The sequence below is a fragment of the Lingula anatina genome, chromosome 2 (genome assembly GCF_051362555.1).
Source record: "Lingula anatina isolate TDL-2025a chromosome 2, LinAna3.0, whole genome shotgun sequence".
In the NCBI taxonomy this organism is placed as follows: domain Eukaryota; kingdom Metazoa; phylum Brachiopoda; class Lingulata; order Lingulida; family Lingulidae; genus Lingula; species Lingula anatina.
Window position 1 is genome coordinate 30,282,660 of NC_141768.1, and position 14,059 is coordinate 30,296,718.

Consider the following 14,059-nt stretch of genomic DNA (forward strand, 5'->3'; position numbering starts at 1 on the left):
GGTCACTTATAGGGAATTTATGCTGTTTTTTCACTTTTTTCAGCATATATGCAGCACCGATAACACGATAAGTGGAAAACCATTTTACCTTTTGGCTTGAAACTTACAGAACTGATGAATATTCATAATATGCAGGTCAAGTTTGAAAATCAGCGTGATTGGGTCATTTTTATGTACAGACACATATGTGTCTGTACATATTGCCATCACCTGCGTCTGTCGTCGCCGTCCCTGTCGCCGTCGATGTCGCCGTCGCCGTGCACTTTCATCGTTAACACGATAAGTGGAAGACAGTTTTACTTTTTGGCTTTATATTTACAGAGCTGATAAATATTCATAAAACGCAGGTCAAGTTCGAAAATCAGCATGATCGGGCCATTATTGTAGAAGTTATGCTGTTTTTTCATTTTTCAGCATATATGCAACCTTGTTAACACATTTTAAGGAAAACCGATAGGCCTGTTGTCATGAAACTCACAGGATTAATCAATCTTACTAAAACGCAGGTCAAGTTCGAAAATCGGCATGATCGGGCCACTATTTTAGTAGTTATGCTGTTTTTTCATTTTTCAGCATATATGCAACACTGTAAACACATTATAAGAAAAACAGAAAGCCCAATTGTCATTAAACTCACAGGAATGGTCAGTCTTACTAAAACGCAGGTTGAGTTCGAAAATCAGCATAATCGGGGCATTATTTTAGAAGCTGTTTTTTCACATTTCCTCAGATTTCCTCAGATTTAATTCTTAGGCATGTTAATAGCCTTATTATTTAAGTAATAAGATACTTAAAAGTGTTTGTTTGACATTTCCTGCATCTTTTCAACATTGTTAGTTGATTATGTAAAAATGATGGTAAACTTGTTATCAAATATTGTGTAATAAAGTGTCAAAAATGGAAATAAACTCATATCATTGCAGTTTGTCAGATTCAATCATCCACTATGTTTAGAATCTCAGAATGGAGGAAATTGGACATTTAACACTGTGTTTTTTTTTGATAATTTTGCCATCTCATCAATTTTCTTAGTTGATCATATAAAAATTGCAATAAACTGTTTATTATGTTTTATGTTTAAAAAGTGTTAAAAATGGGAATAAAACCATGTCACAACAGTGTTGTCTTGTTTACATTTTGGCATAATATTTTCAAGGTGTGACTTTGAAGTACCATTGGCCTGAAGACTTTTGCTGGTCATGTTTTATGAATGTCCATGTTACTAATATTTTATTATTTAAAATTGATGGTTATTATGCTGTTAAACATTATGTAATGTTGCATCAAAATTTGAAGAAACCCCTATTTTGGGCACTGCTCCCAAGATGACCATTTAAGAAAAACCATGTCACTAACTGTTTTCAAACTTACAGGAAAGAAACATGGGACTAACACCCCATTTCCATATATTAGATCGACCTACTTTGGATCGACCTAACTCCCTGGGGGTTTGCACTGAATAGCTGTCAGCCGGGCGGACACAAAAATTAATTGCCCCTTACGGCTTCTAGTGGGCGGGGACGGACACTTAAGGGGGGTTATCTGACGGTAGTCTGGTGAGATTCCCCGCGGTGAAAGATCGATCTAAAGTTGTGGGAATAGACCCTAAAATACAGCTTCAGTAGGCAATGCAGCCTGTTTGGTAATTCTTTCTTCCAGTAAAACAGTTTTTTTTTATGTACAGACACAGATGTGTCTGTACATATTGCCATCACCTGCGTCTGTCGTCGCCGTCGCCATCGCCGATCATGTCGCCGTGCACTTTCAGCGTTAATACCATAAGTGGAAGACAGTTTTACTTTTTGGCTTTATATTTACAGAGCTGATGAATATTCATAAAACGCAGGTCGAGTTCGAAAAGCAGCATGATCGGGCCATTATTGTAGAATTTATGCTGTTTTTTCACTTTTCAGCATATATGCAACACTGTTAACACATTTCAAGGAAAACTGATAGGCCTGTTGTCATGAAACTCACAGGAGTAATCAATCTTACTAAAACGCAGGTCAAGTTCGAAAATTAGCATAATCGGACCATTATTTTATAAGTTATGCTGTTTTTTCACATTTCCTCAGATTCAATTCTTAGGCATGTTAACAGTCTCATTATTTAATTAATAAGATACGTAAAAGTGTTTGTTTGACATTTCCTGCATCTTTACAACATTGTTAGTTGATTACGTAAAAATGATGGTAAACTTGTTATCGTGTATTGTGTAATAAAGTGTCAAAAATGGAAATAAATGGAAAACCATTTCACCTTTTGGCTTGAAACTTACAGAACTGATGAATATTCATAATACGCAGGTCAAGTTTGAAAATCAGCATGATTGGGTCATTTTTAGTGAATTTACGCTATTTTTTCACTTTTTTTCAGCATTTTTGCGACACCGATAACAGAATAAATGAAAAGCTGTTTTACCCTTTGGCTTGAAACTTACAGAACTGGGGCCGTATTCTCGAAAGGTTGTAACTTACAAATTCTTGTAACTTTTCACGTAAGTCCGATCGTTCACGTAAGTTGGTATTCTCAAAGGTTTGTAAGTTACAAACTCTTGTAAATATGCACGTAAATTTACAACTGCCTCCGACCTGTTGTAAGTCGCTACGAAAATTTGTACGCATGCGCACTTGGTGAAAAGTCGGGGAGAAAGTGTTGTCTGTGGGAATTTTATGCTCGTGTTTATTGTCGGATATTTTTGACAGCAAGTAAAATTATTTAACTTTGGATGTATTATTATCAGCGAGAAAGGTTCGCCTTTCGGACATTTCAGGTTAGTTGCCTAAAGTTAACGATTTAGATGAGAACAATACGTTTCTGTCGATCGCGCAATGGCAACATGGCAGTTTGGTAGGGTGTCTGAATTTTTAAATTAAAACGAAAACTAACATTTTTTAAAGCACGTGAAATAACTATAAGTGTTGTGAGAAAGCCAAGTTAATAAGCATTTTGGCGATATAAAGCACTTAAGTTGTTACTCAAAATTAATAAATTGAGCCGCGGCTGAATTTCAGATTTTGAATCTTCCGACTTTTTTAGGATGAAGATACATATTTAGTCAGTGAATGAATCAAAATTATACCAAAACACCAAGTTTAATAGATGTGGTTTTGTTCGGAAGAAAATTGGCTTTCAGCTGATGTATAATGTTTGCTGTAATTATATTGTTTACAAATATCCTGTGGTAATTTGTCGTGGAGGTGTATCTGAAAATCGCCATTTTTATTGTCGATTCTTTGACTTGGTTTCTTATGCCTCTATTCCATACATGTGGCAGAGAAAATATATGTCTTCTATATCACTAAAAAGTCCGTTTCAAATGCTTTAAAATGATATGCTGTACAACATGTATCAAAAAGCCTGCCAAATGATTTGAAACATATAGAAAAAATGTTGCAAATGTTGACCCCCTTTCGGTGAAGTGGTGACCTCGATCAGCTGATGACTGCATTTAAAAATATGCATAAGTTTCATTAACTTTATTTTGTAGGTTTTTTTAAATAATAATAAATTGGGAGCATTCAGTGATGATTATAATGTTTTATCATCTACTTTTGAATGATTTTAGATATTTAAACAGTATTTTAACTAATTTAAAAGGCTCGGTTTATCCATTTAAATAAAGGATATCCAGTTCAAATAATGAGGTAATCCTCACTGATGGAAAAAACAGATGACTTAAACTGTTTTAAATACCAAAAAAGACTTACTAGTAATGTGTGAGTTAGTAAAAGATTGTAAATATTGGCATTTTTGATAGTATTCCACTTATGGCATTCCTTATATGGGCATTTTTACAATCCTGGGCTCCTTTTTTTCCCCACCAAGGGTCAAAAATAGAAGTCATTTTTGTGTTGAAATGTGTACTTTTCTTGAAAGAATAGACCTGAAGGGTATAAGAAATGACAATCCCGAGATAAAACCTTGTGTATGTATAAAGATATGATCATTTAAATTTTGAAAATCATTTTTTAATTTTGATAAGCTAAACCTTGAAGTGTGTGACTTTTATGGTAATTTAAGGTATTGATCTCCAAAAAACCACTTAGTTTTACTCAGGGAGTATTGCTCTTTTATGTATTTGCAAAAAAAATGGATGAAAATATCCAAAATTTGACGAATCAATGACATTATGTAATTTTCCTGTTTCAGTATTAAATGTGACTCCATGAAGTTTTTGATTCTGAGATATTCTGAGGACTTCTGTACTTCATTTTACCTTGCATTAGTTCTTTATGTTATGCTTCATGATTGTGTAAAATATTATTTTGCACGGACATGTGTGCTAATTGCAGTGTCATGTTAAAATAAATGTCCTTTCCGAAACATCCCTGTTTCGGAAAGGACTTTTTTTTAACATTTATGATATTGTTTTAATATATTGTAGTATTTGAGTTTTTATAAGTTTTAGGTGAAGTCTGTGAATAACTGGGCAAAATAGGTGGGAGCTGAACTAAAATTGAAGTCTTTTTATTACATTTTGTGCTTGTTTTGTCTATTTTGTACTAGTAATTCATTACTGGAATTTTATTTTATTAAATATTGATTCTGAGATATATTCCAGGTATATTTTACGCCATTATACCTTATTCCAGTTTCTTTTGTTACAGTGCATAGCTGTATAAAATATTATTTGACAATGTCAGATTTACCAACAGTAAAGACATGTTTAAAAATATGTCCTTTTAGACATGTCCTTGTTTCGGAATGGACATTTGTTTAACATTTATGAAATTGCCTTAAGATCTCATAGTATGTTGGTTTACAAGGTACAGCAAGGTGAAGCAATCATTAGACAAAATATGAGTAAACTAGATTAAAACTGAATTGTTTTTATTACATTAATTGGTCATTTTGGATAGTTTTTGATTCTTTTTTGAAATGTTACTCCCTTAGTATTTGATCATGATATAAAATATAGTCTTCTACACTCCATTATACCCTATTCTACTTCCTTTTGTTACAGCTCATAGCTGTATAAAATATTATTTGACAAGGTCAGGTTTAAATTTAGTAATTACATTTTTAAATATGTCCTTTAAGGCATGTCCTGTGTTTCGGAATGGACATTAATTTAACATTAACGAAATTGCTTAAATGGTATATATATATATATATATATATATATATATATATATATATATATATATATATATATATATATCATGATGTATGTATATATTATAGATAATCACAGGAAGTTAATTATAACCCTGTGTCTGCCTGCAAGCGCCTCTGTAAACCGTGCCAGTGAACTGACTCTTGCAACTTTAACACGTGTAGCCTCATAACTATTTTCGAATACTTTTTTGTACATCATAAGTAAGCAGTATTTAAAGTAAGGTAAGCTATATTATTCAAAATTATATTCTACATAAATTTGATGTGCTTCCCATCATCCTCTTCCTCATGAATAATAAATAGATGAGCAGACCAAAGAGTAAACAAGTGTTTTAGACAATGTGTTAAAAAATGTCCTTTCCGATACAAAGCATCCAAATTGCCTATATTTCTATTTATACTGATATAATCTCTTCAATTAATTGTTAATTTAACTTTGAAATACATGAACTTTGGGAAAATATGCAATGGAAGTTCTAGTAGATCCAAAGAAAAGATCCTGACTCGCAAAAATGAATTTTTTTGTTGAGGATATATATAGAAATTTAAAAAGATGCCATTGAAGAAATGTTTTTCTATTATTTTCATGTCATATGCATGATGCTCTAACAGTAATTTGCTCATGTAAAGTGAAACATACAGCATTAAAGACAGAATTGTCTCTATTTATAACATTGGCAATGTAAAGGTACTTTGTTTCGGAATGGACAATTTTTAACAAGCATCTCAAAAAAGACCACAGTTAAATGGGTTTCTGTGCACTGGGGTTTTCTTATATAAATATATATATCACATGTCCTGGGCTTTAGAGAAATATATATTGTTACTGGCTAGGTGTCAACATGTTCTTTTTATGTAAGAGAAACCCAATGTTTCGGAATGGACAAATTTAACGGAAAAACACGGTAGGGTTATTTTGCACTCCATGTCAAGCTCCAGAATCATCGCGCAGATTTCATTATTTGATACAAACAATACCAATACATCCAAATAATGATTAGGATGGTAAATTATACTGTATGTTTTATGATATATTTTCTGAAAGTCATTTATTTTTGTTTCGGAATGGACATTTCGTTTAACGGAAATACCAGCATGCCATTAAAAGGCTTTTTTTACTAGGATACACCTCTCTCCTGTTAATATTTAAACTTTTTTGCTTCCACCATACTACTGAGTGTTTTATAATCCAAAAAATACAATGTCAAACACTGTTTTAATTTATTTCAGATTGCTTTTTATTTCATATGACTAAAACGGGGAAAAAATTTTGGTCATTTTTCGGGCTTTGCTTTAGCATATCTTTGGACTCGGTGGTGATATTTGGTTTCTATTTTCAGTGTTTATCTTCACTTACACCATTCTCTAACATAGTGATAAAAGAATTCTTTGATCGTATGTATGTAATTTGTTAATTAACAATATGTGGGAAAATCTGAAAAGTGCCCAGGATTGTAAAAATGCCCATATAACATTGTACTTATTACAAAGTTACAGAGTAAGTTCTAATTTAGAGTAAACTGACACTTGCTTAGGTTGCACTTTGATCATAACAATTATAGCTGTTTTCTTGCTACTGTTTCATTTTGAAATTGATTCATACTGCAAAATATAATCCCTGCATAGTCCCATCTACTTGCTGCAGTGTTAAGATAAAGGAAAATAAAACCAGTATATACCATAATTTTAATTTAAAAAGAAAAAAAACTTCTTGCCAAAGAAATAAGTATATTTCATTATTTAAGTTCCTCATAGAATACAAATGTTTAGTCTTGTTACAATAATAATTAATATAAAATGATTATTTATTTCATCATAAATAATAACAGTAATAATAACTGAAAGTTTAAATGCATATCATTTTTTTTCTGTATTTTCTCCTTTATGATGCACTCACACATACATTCACCCACAAACAAGATTATGTCTCTTTCCATCATATATTGCTCATAAGGAATTATTTTGGGTTTTGTTTTGGATAAAGAAGTATTTTGTATTTCTTATCACAATTGTTATGGCTGAAACAAAAATTGCATGCACTGTACAGTGAATTTCCTTCTATTTTCAGGAAACTGGTTTGTTTAATTTGAGTAAACAAATAGAAACATCTTATAATTCGCAATGAAATATATTTTAACCGTGGCTTGTACTTTTTAGTCACAAAACAGATTTTCTTTTCTTTTTTTCTTAAGTCAGTTTTAGGGATAATCATTGCCTTTCACCTTTTATTTCAATTTTTTGTGAGTTATCATGGATGTTTGTGTAACTTTCTATGATTAAAGTATGCAATGTCAAGGTTCATACATGAACACTAATAACAAATTCAAGGATTTAATAAGAATTTTGAGACTAATTCAGTTGCTTTTCAATGACTCTTTTAATGCAAATGAGGGCAATGTAAAGTCACTCATAAGTTTCTATAACAAAGAAAAGAGGAAGTAATATATCATTTAAATTAAATTTTATACACACTGGTGATGAAACATTAAAAAAAATAGAAATTAAATAATGTCCAAAAAGGAATATCTCCCCTTCCTGTGAATAACTACCTTCATGCATCCAGGTTTAAAACTAAATTCAAGCACATTTCAAGGTTCAAAATGATTGAATACACCTAAAATGAAATAATTTTGGATGTACCCAGCAACAGATTCATATTTCATGAATGTTTACTGTGTCACCCACACATTTTATGCACACACACTACATATGAATCTTTGTCAAGGTTTTGTAAGTCTCAGCTGCAGTGAAATAAAACAAGAACACAGGCACTTGTAAAGAATTTACATCTCATATGACAACTGTTGGTGAAAAAATCCAGAAGGAAAGAATATTTTTTTTAGTTTTCAGTGAGTGTAAATAAGTAGATATGATATGAAACAAAAAATACCTGAAATTATTGAAAATGTGACTGAGTAATCAGTGACCAAATTTATTATTATTATTATTATTATTATTATTATTATTATTATTATTATTATATTTTTATTTATTTATTTACAAAATCCTTTATTTTCATTTTTTTACTGCTTATGCTAGCCAACCTGTAGGTACATGTTCATTTGTACCAGTACAATGTGCATTTCATACTGACATGAAAAAAAAATACTCACTCTTTATGGTAACAACAAAGATGTACTGGAAAAATATTTTCACTTTTATACCAACACCCATTAATTAATCACAATTATAAGTTTTATTAAAAAATAACATGTTCATATTAAATTGAATGTCATTTTTGAAATATTGGGCCAACTTATTTGTGTTAATTAATTTGTGTTATTATTTGTGGCTTACCATGAAAATAACATTTACTAACTCTTCATCATAAAAAAATCACAGCAAACGTGAATAGAAAAACAAATATACTCACTCATATTTAATAACAAAGTTTATATATTAAAATAAAAATTACACTTTTATATCTAACTGAATGGCATATATAGAGAGGAATTGTGTGAACTTATTTGTATGGCTTTGGTATCCTAAGACAGCATGAAATCCAAGCAAGTATCAAATTTGAACAATGTGGTGAGTGTTTATTATAGTCCGGTTGCTTAGGGCAAAAAAATGGCCAAATCGTGACATGGCGGATAAAAGCACCAAATTTTGCATGTGGGTACCTTTTGACATACTAAATCAAATTAGAGCCGTAGCCCACGGAAAAAATTTACCATTTGGCCTAAAATCCAAAATGGCCGCCAATTTGTGAAATTCTGTAGAAATATATACATACCTATGTTGATTTTTATCAAATTAAGTATTTTCTCAATGTTTTCCACATCCTTATTACCCATATTATGCATATGTGTCAGGTAACAAAGTAGTGTCCTTGGACTTTTTGAAAAAATCCAAGATGGCCGCCATATGGCATAGGAATACTAGATCTTGTACACAGGTTTTCAACTAACTAATGCCAACTAGGAAGATGCATTGCCCACTATCTAATTGTTTCTTATTACACAAATAATATATTTGTGGTGAGTAATTAACCTTTATTCTCAGGCATTTCGAGGAAAATCCAAGATGGCCGCCATATCAAAGGAATACTAGTAAAAACATAGGGCTTCTTCTGCCATGGAGATATAATATTAATTGATAAATTAGGTTTGTTTTTGAGTATTTTCCACATCTTTTTAATTCACGTAATATATATATGATGAGAATGTTATGTGTATCCTTTTTGAAAAGAAAACAAAACAAAATGGCTGCCATTAGCCATAGAAGGTGGGGTTCAGTTAATACCTGTGGCAGATAGGCTTACATATAAAATGAAGCTGAATTCAATTGTTATTCTGTTTTTTCAGTATTATTTTCCCATGATACATATCTGTTAGGTAATTAATGTCCATATTTTATCATTTTGGGGAAATCCAAGATGGCCTTTTCCCCATAGGAAAACTGGTGCATTAGATTTTATAGGCACTTCTAAGGCAAATGAGGGTAATCATGATATTTTGTCAAAATACTTAAGGGTATACACATGTTACCCACCAGATAGATATCTCAAAGTCCAAAAAGAATGTGGGAAATACCAAGAAACAAAATTAATTTTACATTGAACCCAATGTCTCTCTGGCAGTAGTTGACTGTACTATTCCTATTGTGAATTGCAGCAATCTTTTGTTTTTTTCTCAAATGCGCAAGATGCACACTTGCTACACACCAGATTTATATAGAGTAAGGTTAATAAGGATGTCAACATGTTTGAACATCAAACGCCTTTATTTCATGTTGGAATCAATGCCTGAACTGTTCCATTAATTGACACCTATTTGCATTTGAATGATATATTCCTATAACAACTGGCAGCTATCTTGGGTTTTCTCCGAATAATACTCAAGGATACATACACTTTCTACACACACGGAGTCTTTCATAAGGATAAATAGGATATGAAAAACATTTAAAAATTATCTTAAGTTAACTGCATTTAAATTGTACTCATTGTATCTCTGGCATTATTTGATTATGTGTTCGAATATTCTAATGACAAAAGGCAGACATCTTGAATTTTTTCCAGAATACCCAAAGATACACACATGCTACAGACCAGGTAAACATCATAGGAGTAATAATAAATGGAATGAAAAACATAAATTATTTTTAAAACAAACCCATGGTAATGTAATTGTATAATAAACCATATGCCTCTCTAGCAGCATTTGAAACCCACCCATTTGTATTCCTATGTCAAATTGTAGCTATCTTGGATTTTCTCAGAATATCCAAGGATGTACACTATTTACCCACCAGATATATATCATAAGACTAATAAAGATGGGCAAAACATGATAAGCAAACACAATTTCACCCTGGTAGTAGATGAAAAGCCATGGATGTGGAGTTGTAATTCCAGTGTTCCTATGTTCCTATGGCCAATGACGTCCATCTTGGATTTTCTCAAAATGATCAAATATGCACATTTATTACCTGCTAGATATATATCACAATGTAATAATTATCTGTAAAACACTAAAAAAATAAATAAACTGAATTTGATAGTGAATTAGCTGGCATTAGTTCCAACCCTTTGTAACACTAGAAGTATTCCTATGACAAATGTCAATGTCATTCCTATCCCAAATGCCCAGGAATACATGTTAGTTACTCACCACATACATATTGTGTGGGTGGAAAGGATGTGGAAAACACCCAGAAACAAACTTAATTTGATAGTGGAAAATTAATCTTTACAGTTGCCATTAGTTGAATCCCCCGTATACTAGAATTCCAGTGGCACATAGCAGCCATCTTGGATTTCCCGAAATGCCCAAGAACACTTTGTAGTTACTCACCACAAACATATTATGTGGGTAACAAAAATCTGAGAAGCAGACTTAATTTGATAGTGGACAACGTATCTGTCTAGCTGGTATTAGTTGTGCACTAGTATTCCTATGGCTGTTTCGATGGCATATGACAGCCATCTTGGATTTTTTCAAAAAGTCCAAGGGAACTAGTTTGCTATCTGACATATATGAATAAAATGGGTAATAAGGGTGTGGAAAACTCTGAGTAAATAATTTATTTGATAAAAATCAACATAGATATGTACACATTTCTATAGAATTCCATAAATTGGCGGCCATTTTGGATTTTTTGGCCAAACGGTAATTTTTTTCCGTGGGCTACGGCTCTAATTTGATTTAGTATGTCAAAAGGTACCCACATGCAAAATTTAGTGCTTTTATCCGCCGTGTCACGATTTTTTCCTTAAGCCACCGGACTATTATAAGCTACTTACTGTAGGATATATTCACACACGTTTTCATTGTAAATTTAATGAAATAAAGCGCTTTTTGCTAGCGGCAAACTTGGGGAATCCCAGCTGGGGGAATCCCACAAGAGGAGCCAAGTCCGATTTCTGAGCTCGCATGTCGGAGGAAGCACATTCAAAACGAGTGAATTTTCCGACGAAAACTTGTAAGAAAATGTTAATAACGTCTTTCTGAATGATTCTCAATACATTTCAAGAGACTTTTATGTCTAGATAAGCGTTTTATCGCCGCAAAGCACGGCAGTGAAATACGTCTATGCGGGTTATTCATGGACCAAACGTCACTTCCGGAAAGTTACGTGAAAAGTTACAAGAGTTTGTAAGTCCGAGACTTACAAGAGTTTTGAGAATACCGTGTAAGTCTAAGATACAAATTCACGTAAATAGTTACAAATTGTTGTAAGTTACAAAGTTTTGAGAATACGGCCCCTGATAAATATTCATAATACACAGGTCGAGTTTGAAAATCAGCATGATCAGGCCACTTTTATGGAAGTTAAGCTGTTTTTCACTTTTTTTCAGCATATATGCAACACTGATAACACAATATAAGAAAAACAGATAGGTCAATTGTCATTATACTCACAGGAGTGGCCAATCTTACTAAAACGCAGGTTGAGTTGGAAAATCAGCATAATAGGTCCATTATTGTACCACCAGCGTTAGCGCTGGCGGTACACATGGTTTCGGTCCCGTCCGGATCGCTCCGCCGGCTCCGCTGGCTCCGCCGGACGGCTACAGTTACCACTTCTCCTCCTAGACGGTAAGGGCCCCCGTACCCATCTCATGGATTTAGGTCACCTATAATCTCAACTCGTTCCACGTAAAATTTGGGCTTTGTCGGTATTGGGGTCTGGGTGTGGCACTCATTACAATGCACCCTTGTCTAAAAATGGCAAAATTAAATGCTAATTATCTACCCTACGGAAGGAGTTATGGGAAAAAATTTCTATAGACGGCTTTCCAAAAGTCATATGTGTAGATTTCAAATATACCCTTGGATTTGACCTTTGACCTTTACTTCAAGGTCAAATGGGCCAAAATTTTCAAAAAAATGAAATTTTTTAGGAAAAAATTTTTTTTTGCCCTGTTATTCAGACACTACACAGACTTAACCAATATTATTATTGGAAAGTGTTACCCTTCAGGTCATCTTTCATCTCCATGAATTTGGGGTCAATCCGTGCATTTTCACGGGAGTAGCGGCCATAAGATACCGAAACTGAAAACTGTCTCTAATTCGGGAACCGTTAATGCTAGAGACCCATTCTTTTTTGCATTTTGTAGAGCATGTAAAGCCCAACACTGGAGGTGGTCTCGTTTTTTTGTATTCCATACGGTTTTCGAGTTACGCTGTATCAAAAAGTACATATTGGTGGTAAAAGCAAAATGTGCAGTACGGTAATGGATAATAAATTTTGAACTCTGGAAAAATAAAACAAGGCTTGGCAAAGCAGACAACTTGTGTTCAAAAATGACATTATTTCATCAAATTTTAACTTCTGAAACTTCAGAGCACCTCCTATTTCAAGAATTTTGACCAAAATGACATTTTCTTTATTTTAATTAATTTTTTCTGTACGAAATTTAAGGCACATTATGGTAACTCCAAAATTATAACATTTAGTCCCTTATATCTCCATAACTGGCAGAGATAGGTCCATAGTTACTATTGAAGTTGAATAGGAAGACATATACTGGCAATCTTACTGTGACCTTGAAATTGACCTTTGACCTACTTTTCACCATGAACTGAACTTTGCAAATTTTGCTTCCCTTTTATCTCCAAAACTGGCAGAGATAGGTCCATAGTTACTATTGAACTTGAATAGGAAGTCATATACAGGCAATCAAAATGTGATCTTAAAATTGACCTTTGACCTACTTTTCACCATGACCTGAACTTTGCAAATTTTGCTTCCCTTTTATCTCCAAAACTGGCTGAGATAGGTCCATAGTTAGTATTGAACTTGAATAGAAAGTCATATACTGGCAATCTAAATGTGACCTTGAAATTGACCTTTGACCTACTTTTCACCATGAATTGAACTTTGCAAATTTTGCTTTCCTTTTATCTCCAAAACTGGCGGAGATAGGTCCGTAGTTACTATTGAACTTGAATAGGAAGTCATATACTGGCAATCTATATGTGACCTTAAAATTGACCTTTGACCTACTTTTCACCATGAATTGAATTTTGCAAATTTTGCTTTCCTTTTATCTCCAAAACTGGCAGAGATAGGTCCGTAGTTACTATTGAACTTGAATAGGAAGTCATTTACTGGCAATCTATATGTGACCTTAAAATTGACCTTTGACCTACTTTTCACCATGAACTGAACTTTGCAAATTTTTCTTCCCTTTTATCTCCAAAACTGGCAGAGATAGGTCCATAGTTACTATTGAACTTGAATAGGAAGTCATATACTGGCAATCTAAATGTGACCTTAAAATTGACCTTTGACCAACTTTACACCATGAACTGAATTTTGCAAATTTTGCTTTTCTTTTATCTCCAAAACTGGCAAATAGGTCCGTAGTTACTATTGAACTTGAATAGAAAGTCATATACTGGCAATCTAAATGTGATCTTGAAATTGACCTTTGACCTACTTTTCACCATGAATTGAACTTTGCAAATTTTGCTTCCCTTTTATC